General features: G+C 36.8%; 1 long non-coding RNA gene across 1 annotated transcript; it reads left to right on the top strand.

Annotated features, from left to right (window-relative positions):
* Positions 1–710: 710 nt before the first annotated feature.
* Positions 711–3,730, top strand: LOC139851547 (uncharacterized). The gene is made up of 3 exons (XR_011760649.1): positions 711–915; positions 2,008–2,201; positions 2,974–3,730. It is a non-coding gene; the product is annotated as an uncharacterized lncRNA (long non-coding RNA).
* The last annotated feature ends 4,467 nt before the right edge of the window (positions 3,731–8,197 follow it).

Raw genomic sequence — 8,197 nt, 5'->3', positions numbered from 1 at the left:
ACTGTTCGGATGCGGCCTGTTTGGCTCATTCTTTACATTTTTCCCGTTGTCAGGTCGTTAGTGGGCTTGATGTCGTTGCCGGCGTTGTTGACTTTGTTAACTTCGGTAAATAGGCCTCGGGTTAGGTGCCTTGGGTTGCCTTGTGAATGATTTGAATCTGCGGTTTCTAAGGAGTTTTTTTACGTGGTTGAATACGGCACCGGAGTTATGTATATGTTTTAGGCTTAGGTGTTGGTGGTTTGTTTGTTTGCTTTTCCATTTGTAATTTCAATTGCTCGCTCTATCTTTCATTGTTATCGTTCACTGTGTTTTGAACTAACTGAGCGAGGATTAAGGAGTTTTGGTCGTCTGTGACCAATACTTCCACTTCAGATCATCATGATCTGTCCAATGTTGTTCCACTATTGCCTTTGTTCTATATATATATATATATATTAATATTTTTGCCAAAAATAAAAATAAAAATAAAAATAAAGACCACATATAGCACTCTATACACTAAAAGAGGGTTTTTATTAACTAATAAATCTTTACAAAACCTCCTTTAAGACCTTAGATTAACAAAAGACATTAATCTACCCTTTAATCTAATGGTCCATATTCATCCAAATAAATCAAATAACTTTAATTATATACCTAAAAAAAAAAAAGAAAAAAAAAAAAAAGAAAAAAAAAAAAAACCGGAGCTTTCAACAAAATTAGGGGTTCCTCTGAAATTGAGGGGTTTTTGTTCATTACTCCACAAACTCACCGCATCAAATTCTTCCCCAATTATGTCTCACGATAATCCTAAATCGTCCCAATTGTATGCTGTCAATCAAAGGTTCGTGTAGTTTCACTTGAAAATTGAAGGAAGATTCGTCTATTAAACAAAAAAAGGATCAACAGACCGATCGTAGATAGAAGATGGCAACGGTAAATTATCAGAACATTATTTAAATTTGTATTTTTTTTTTTTTTATAATCTCATGGTGAATGAATGTTATAGTGAAATCGTTTAGCATTTTTATATTATCGATGTAAAGTTAATGAATATTGTTAAGTCATAATAATGAAAGAAGTTTGGTAGAAGGGTTTAAACTTACTGACTTGCCTAATATTCATGTCGATGATATAGCTCTCTTTAGGAAGTTTGAATTAATATTTGCATAGTGGCGAAGGTGAACATATCATAGAATCAGCTTCAGTTGCGTTGTCTGAATCCTATTAGTAGCTTCTCTGAATGTAAAAATTCTTCCGCTTCGTGTTGCAGATTATCCATATGGACTAAGAAGTTTGGGTTTGAAAATATCCCCGATGTGGATGTCTGCGATTTTCGTTGCTTCTCATAGATACTTATTAGTATTAGTAGTGACAACCAAATTGGTGGGTCAGGTAACTGATTAACTGGTTTGGATTGAAAAGCTTTTTCCTTAGATGAGCCACATACTTTTTCTAACTTCATCACTTGTAATAGTAAATGTTATACTATTATAGACTTATAGTAACCATCTGTATTGTAGTATTTAGCAAGTTGTGTTAGCCTCTTACACGAGCTACCTTTCTCTTTTTCGCCGCCTATAGCATTTGATAATGATTCTGAATGTTGGAACCATGCGATTATCTGATGAGATTTTCTTAGGTGATATCAGCGTGCTGATATACGAGGTTTTTCGTGCTGTTATTATATGCCCTACATGAGAGCTAGCCTCTCAGACCTATAGAGAATGTAAGAAATTAGCTAAAGGAAAGAACTTTTATATAAAGATGATGACTAAGCAGCTCTCTAAAACTGGCGAGTTCTCTGAACTAACTTGTGGTATACTCATATGTACACCACTTCGCTTAAAGTTTGCCATCACTAAAAGGAAGCTTGATCTAAGCCGGTTGTTACCTAATCTTGTATTTATATTCTGTTTGGAATATGGACACTCTTTATTTGTGAGTAAGTCTGATTCAATTAAGGGAACTAAAGACATTTTATTATAATGAATTTCGTCCAACATATTGTTTTTTTTATGTCTGCAGGGTTAAATACTTTGTACAGGATAATCTGGTAAGCTATTCGAGCTTGGTTTACTAAAGCAGGTTGATGCACCTATCATAGCATGCTCAAACCCCTCAATTATCCGTTCATTGTTTAGTGCTACTTTACCTGATACAGTGGAAGAACTTGCACGTACAATAATGCATGATGATGTTCACGTAATCTTTGGCAGGAAGTAAGTAGTAATTGAGATTGTTACAGTTTGTTCATGTACTTTTGTACGCTATCTGCGTTCTCTATCTCTGAATAGTAGAGGTGACAGTTTCAACACAAGTACTTATAAGTGGGTTGATCCGGGTTGCTCTTTATTTCAACTGCTCAAATCAAAAGTTTGTTTAAACGAGGAAGGGTAGGGTTCAACCAGGTCATTGATGTCAAATGGGGTGAAACCAAAAGATTTTAATTATTATTGTAATAAATATAATATATACCCCGTAATATATTAAGAAAACCAAACCGCAATATTAAAATAAAAAAAAACTGTTGGTCTTAAGGCTTATGCCATCAAGTATCACTAACACAATTCTTTAATTATAATTGTAAAAGTTTAAAATTTTTTCAGACCAAAAGTTGTGGGCTGCAACTTTTATTGCTGCAATTTTATATGATACGGGTGGCTATAATAACCAATTTTGTACCACAAACTTAGAGTTGACAAGTTTGACCATATTACTGTTAATGTGTTTATAGCCACAAGTGTACCTGAAAGTTTATGACCTCATAGGTTTGGCTTGCTAAAAATAGTTGTCATACTAATGATGATCTGGGTGACCTGTTATCTTGTCTTGTCCTACATGCGGACATGCCTATATTACCACTGCTGTTGAAGGGAGAAATGCAGGAGTCTTCTTCATAGCACTCTCCTTCCTTTTATTATTTGAATTATTATTGTTCGGCTATTTCTCATTTGATGTTAAAACATGAATTCTGCTTCGGAATTGATAAAGCAAAAAGTGGTATTTGTGGGTGGTAAAGAAAGATAGCTTCCAGCTCTTCGTCACAAACCTTTGAAGAGGTACAACCTGATATGTGTATACTTAACGATATAATATCTATTATCATTCTCAATTGGACAAGTTATTTTACTATATTTCATCCTTTTTGTTGTATAAAGTAGAAGTGGCAATATGGGCGGGCCAGGCAGTTGGAATAATGGGTCAAACAGGTAACTTTTATTTGTTTATAGTAACAGTTAGTAGTTTATAAAAAACAAAATTGTCCAAATCTTTTTATTTGATTTGTCTTTTGTTTGCTAATTGTGATCACAAAAACTACAGTGGCAATTTGATACTTCAAATAGAGCTATTTAGAAGGTTGTATGAAACAAAATACATTGTGGGTGACTATTAACCTGTTTCCTTACAGCTAGTATTACTCCTATATTATACTCAATTTTTCAGTTACAGATGGAGCATAGCCTAATTTGACCCATTCAAAGTTAAATGTGCGAGAATTGCGCACCTTCCGATTGGGCAGTACTGGTCATATTATACTCATATTTAAATTTGTTTAATGAATCTTGAAAATATATTTCGAAACTATGGATCCTTATCCTTATCTCCGCACCCGATCTATATTATACTACAAGCCATTGTTCTTTGATTACCTTTTAGTCACAACAATATGTGACTGTAAAAAACTTGAATTTTTCAAGGTGAGTTATATTATGCTACAATTATGTGTATCATAGAAATATCCAGAGAATTACAAGCTCCAAATTTTCAAAAGTATAATCGTGGATCAATATGTACTTGGTAGTTTGTACTCCGTATGAATGACAAATATAAAATAATATTATTAATTGTAAGAGTGGCAGGTTTGCTATTAATCCTATTATTTGAAGATATTGTTAGTTGCAGTTCAGCATAGACTCTCTGGCGAAGAGCACACAGGTTTGTTCCCAATGTACCTTCGTTTATTCTTACTTTTTTTTACACACGGTGGTTGATTGTAGTATTGTTGTGATACAATAGTTTAATAGCAAACTGTTTTGCCTTTGAATAGCTTATTTCTTATGCTTTATGCTTTGTTGAATAAGTGATCTTTGAGTAATTGCTTGATGTCATTAGTAATTGTATAATGGTTAGTAGAAATAAGTGAATGAAATTTGTGGGTAAGTGATGATCTTTGAGTAATTGCATGATGTCATATATAGGTCAAAACTCAAAAGATTTAAATATGGATGAAGAAGATGACTGCAATTGTTGTTGAAGCTTGAAGTTCATGAATGATTACATGATGACGTAAATAACTACGTAAATAAGTTGTAATGAGTTTGGCACAAGTTGAGAAGCAATTGTATGAAATGGGTCAAAAGTGCTATACACGTCAAAAATTACCAGTAGGTTGAAATGTTATGTTATTAAGATATAGATATTAAGTAGTGATATATTTTTGTTAAAGGACCTTAAGTGATAGTCTAAATATTTCAATAATACTTAGAAGATCAATTGTGCTGATATAGACATACAATCACAAAACCAATTATGAAATATGTTTGATTATTTAATTTTTATAGATTAAATCCATGTCTTTACAAATGGTTAGTGTTGAGGATTTGAGAGCACCCATGCCGGTCTTTTTTCCTCTTTGTAATCGCTGGTCTTTTCTGTTTGGGCTACAAATTTAAAATCAGTTGTCCTTTTTACAACTAATTAAACGGTCCAATAAATGGGCTTACATAATTGAAATAACTTTTTTATTAAATATGGCAATAGAAAAAAATGTAGCCAAAAAATATTTAACTTAAATTTACTAATAACATGTATGTTCTTATTAAAACTATCTATGGTATTAGTAATTCGAATTGAAAAAAAATTATAATCTATTTTTGCTAAACATTAATGTGTCTCATTTGCGATTATGTTATAACCTTCTTATCGCATTATTAACTTCATTAACTACTAATTTTCACTTAAGTGATTGTCGAATACCAATTCTAAACAAAACAACAATTTTTTTTTAACGGCTAAACAAAACAACAAATTGATGTCATTAACAAGGTTTTGAACAACATTTTCCTATTTATATTTTTTAAATTTAATAGTTACACTATTATATGTCTATTTCTAATATCCTGCTAAAAGACTATCTTAAAATATCAAAATTCAATAAAACTCGCGAAAACGCGGGTCTTTAACTAGTATACATTAATTTTTGAGTATATACAATTGTCCGATCCACAGACTTGAACCATCAACAGGCCCGGCTAAGCATATGGGTGACATGGGCTTAGGTCGAGGGCATCAAATTAAATGGGGCAGCATTTTGTCTTCTGATGGGCTTTTATATATCTAACATATATGTTTGGGCCTATGTAATAGCCACTTGTATTGGAACGGCACGTGAGATAATTAATTACTGTATTATTTTATTATTAATTATTATTATTATTATTATTATTATTATTATTATAATAATAATAAAAAACTTAAAAGTTTTAAAACTTACAAAAAATTAGTGGGAAGCCTAGAGACAATCTGGGCCCCCACACCTCTAGCAATAGCAAAACTTATCCTAGTAAAAATATGAGCAGCAGCACCGGCACTAATATCTTGCGCCATCGAACTCTTCTGAACCCGCTTTAGCAAAGAAACAGCCTCCTCTAATTCCCCCAGGGAAGAAAATGAGAAAGGAATGAAACTATAACCAATCGCCTGACAGCTAGATTCGTACTTGACCCGCTTCCGACGAGCCGCATCAACCACAGCACGTCCAGGGACAAAGTCAGAAAGCCCAGACTGCGTCAAAGGAGAAGACCCTGTCAAGTCAACACAAACATCGCGACTACAATCCCAGAAATAAAGTAACACATCTGCAGGTCTGAGGGCCCTGTCGTTCCCTCCAGACAACCCAATGTCAACCTCCTTTCTCGCTGAAATCCCAGAGCGATAACAAACATCAACAAGGGAATCCCGAACAATATTATGTCGATGCTTAATACCCACCATACCAGCACAAGACACGGCGTGATCCCCGAAAATATCCCCAGTAAAAACCCTTGAACAGGCAGAGCATGCCGTCGAGATAGAGAACAATGGAACACCTAACCGGTAGCACAACACACATCGGTAAGTCTTTGCGTTCATCGTCTGACCCAACCCCAAAATAGGGACTGCCCTTAGCCAAGCAGATGTGTGATCACCCTGCTGTGATTTCCATAAGGCCGATTGTCGGGGAGATAACGAAAAAGTGGATTCTGCAGAAGCAGTAACCTTTGTGAAATAAACATCTGCCAATTTCTTCATGAGTATTGGGGCAGCGACCTCACTCAGATTACCTAAAATATCAAACCCAACCGTATTATTAAACAGACCCAATGCATCTTCAAAAGCACGACCAAGACCAACAATACCCGTATGACGTAAGAGCTTGGTCTGCAACCCAGCAGACTGTAATCGAGAAGCCAGAAAAGCATAATGACGAACATCTCCCGCAGAATAAACACCAAGCCCTCCAAATGCAAATGGCAAGGTGGCAAGCCGCCACTGCCAATCACCAAACCCAGACCCTGAAGCAGTAACAATACGCTCCAAGGAAGATCGAAGGGCTCCATCGAAAGCGCGTTGAGCCGCCTCAAATATACTAGGAGGACAAGTACGCAAGGTAAAGTAGAGTTTAGAAACTCCCGTACATGCCCTAAGCAACAACAACTCACACTGAGGATCATCAAGCTTAGCAACCTTATCCATAAGCGCAATGGACTTGGTCACCCTTTGCATCACCAGTTCACTACTAAAACCAAGATCGGAAGTTGCGGGGGCCCCTAGCAACTTAACACCATTTAAAGGCCGAGCAATACTAGGAGGAAAGACACATACTTGCCTGCTGTCAGGGTCCTCCGTAGGCCAGAAAATTTCTGTTTTTTCAACGTTGAGATGTAGCCCAAAACGAGGCCCATCCTCCATAATCAAATGCAAAACCTTCCTCACCACCAAAGTGTCCCCAATAATAGTGCCATCATCCAAATACCACGCCTGAAGACAAACCTCAAAATTATCTCTGATTTTAGAAACCAAGGGTTGTAAGACCAAAGCAAAAAGCAGCGGACCAAGGGGATCACCCTGTTGCACCCCCTGAGAAGACCATAAGGTGTGGTTCCCATAATATAATCTGGCTGGATTAGAGTAGCAAAATTCAACCTACCAAGAAATGCTCGGACAAAGGCGGCGAACTTCACGTAACATGACCGTACGATCAACTAGATTGAAGGCATTTTGAAAATCAACTAATAACATAGAGAGGCCAACATCAGAGCCACGATCCTCAATCAACCGATTCACAGCATGAAGAATTGCCTCACCACCTGAAGAAACACCAACACCAAATTGAAGACCATCGAAGTAACTTCCCAAAGACTGGCCAACCATAGCAGCGCCAACCTTCGAAACAAGACGTCGCCAAACAGTACCCACAGCTATAGGACGAAGACCACCGCCGGGCTTGACAAGCGGTGTGAGGGGAGCACTAGCTATATACTCTCCTAATTCCATAGGGCACCTACCAGCTAGAAAGAGATTAACGACCCCGGTAATAGAGCCAACCAACTCATCCGAGACTGCCACAGCAGCACCACCCAAGCAATCCATAAGGTGTTGTGCACGTAAACCATCCCTACCACATGAAGTGCCCCGAGGAAAACTTTTAATCTGGCCCAAAATAACAGCAGAAGTCGTAACGAGGTGAAGGTGATTAACCGTCATATCAGGCAAGGATGGAGCTATAGAAGAAGGGTGCTTAGACAGCAAGTCCGCCAGTGTGGCGTCATTATAAGGAGCAACGCCTGATGAAGAAAGAACACGAGCTGCAGCAGTGTAATGGCCATCACAAATCTTCCTACGACACTGCTTAATATTACGCTCTTCCAAATCAAGGACCTCATCATCAACCACTGACAACATAGGAGAATCCTCAGTCAAATACTCCCTCACAAGCTGTAAACATCCACCCGCTGTCCCCCAAGAGCAAATAGCACGGGAAATATTCTCTTCCTGATGCCGACGCTTTATCGAAGACCTAGACTCACGACTACTCCGTGGCCGAAAGGTTTTAAGGGTACAAAGCGGTAACACCAACAAAGAGACCCAACTAGAAATGTCATCAGGCTTAGAGATCACCTTATCAAGAGCACCTTATTATTATTATTATTATTATTATTATTATTATTATTAT

This window comes from Rutidosis leptorrhynchoides, chromosome 6 (genome assembly GCF_046630445.1).
Source record: "Rutidosis leptorrhynchoides isolate AG116_Rl617_1_P2 chromosome 6, CSIRO_AGI_Rlap_v1, whole genome shotgun sequence".
Taxonomy (NCBI): Eukaryota; Viridiplantae; Streptophyta; class Magnoliopsida; order Asterales; family Asteraceae; genus Rutidosis; species Rutidosis leptorrhynchoides.
This window is presented reverse-complemented; position numbering and strand designations above follow the sequence as displayed.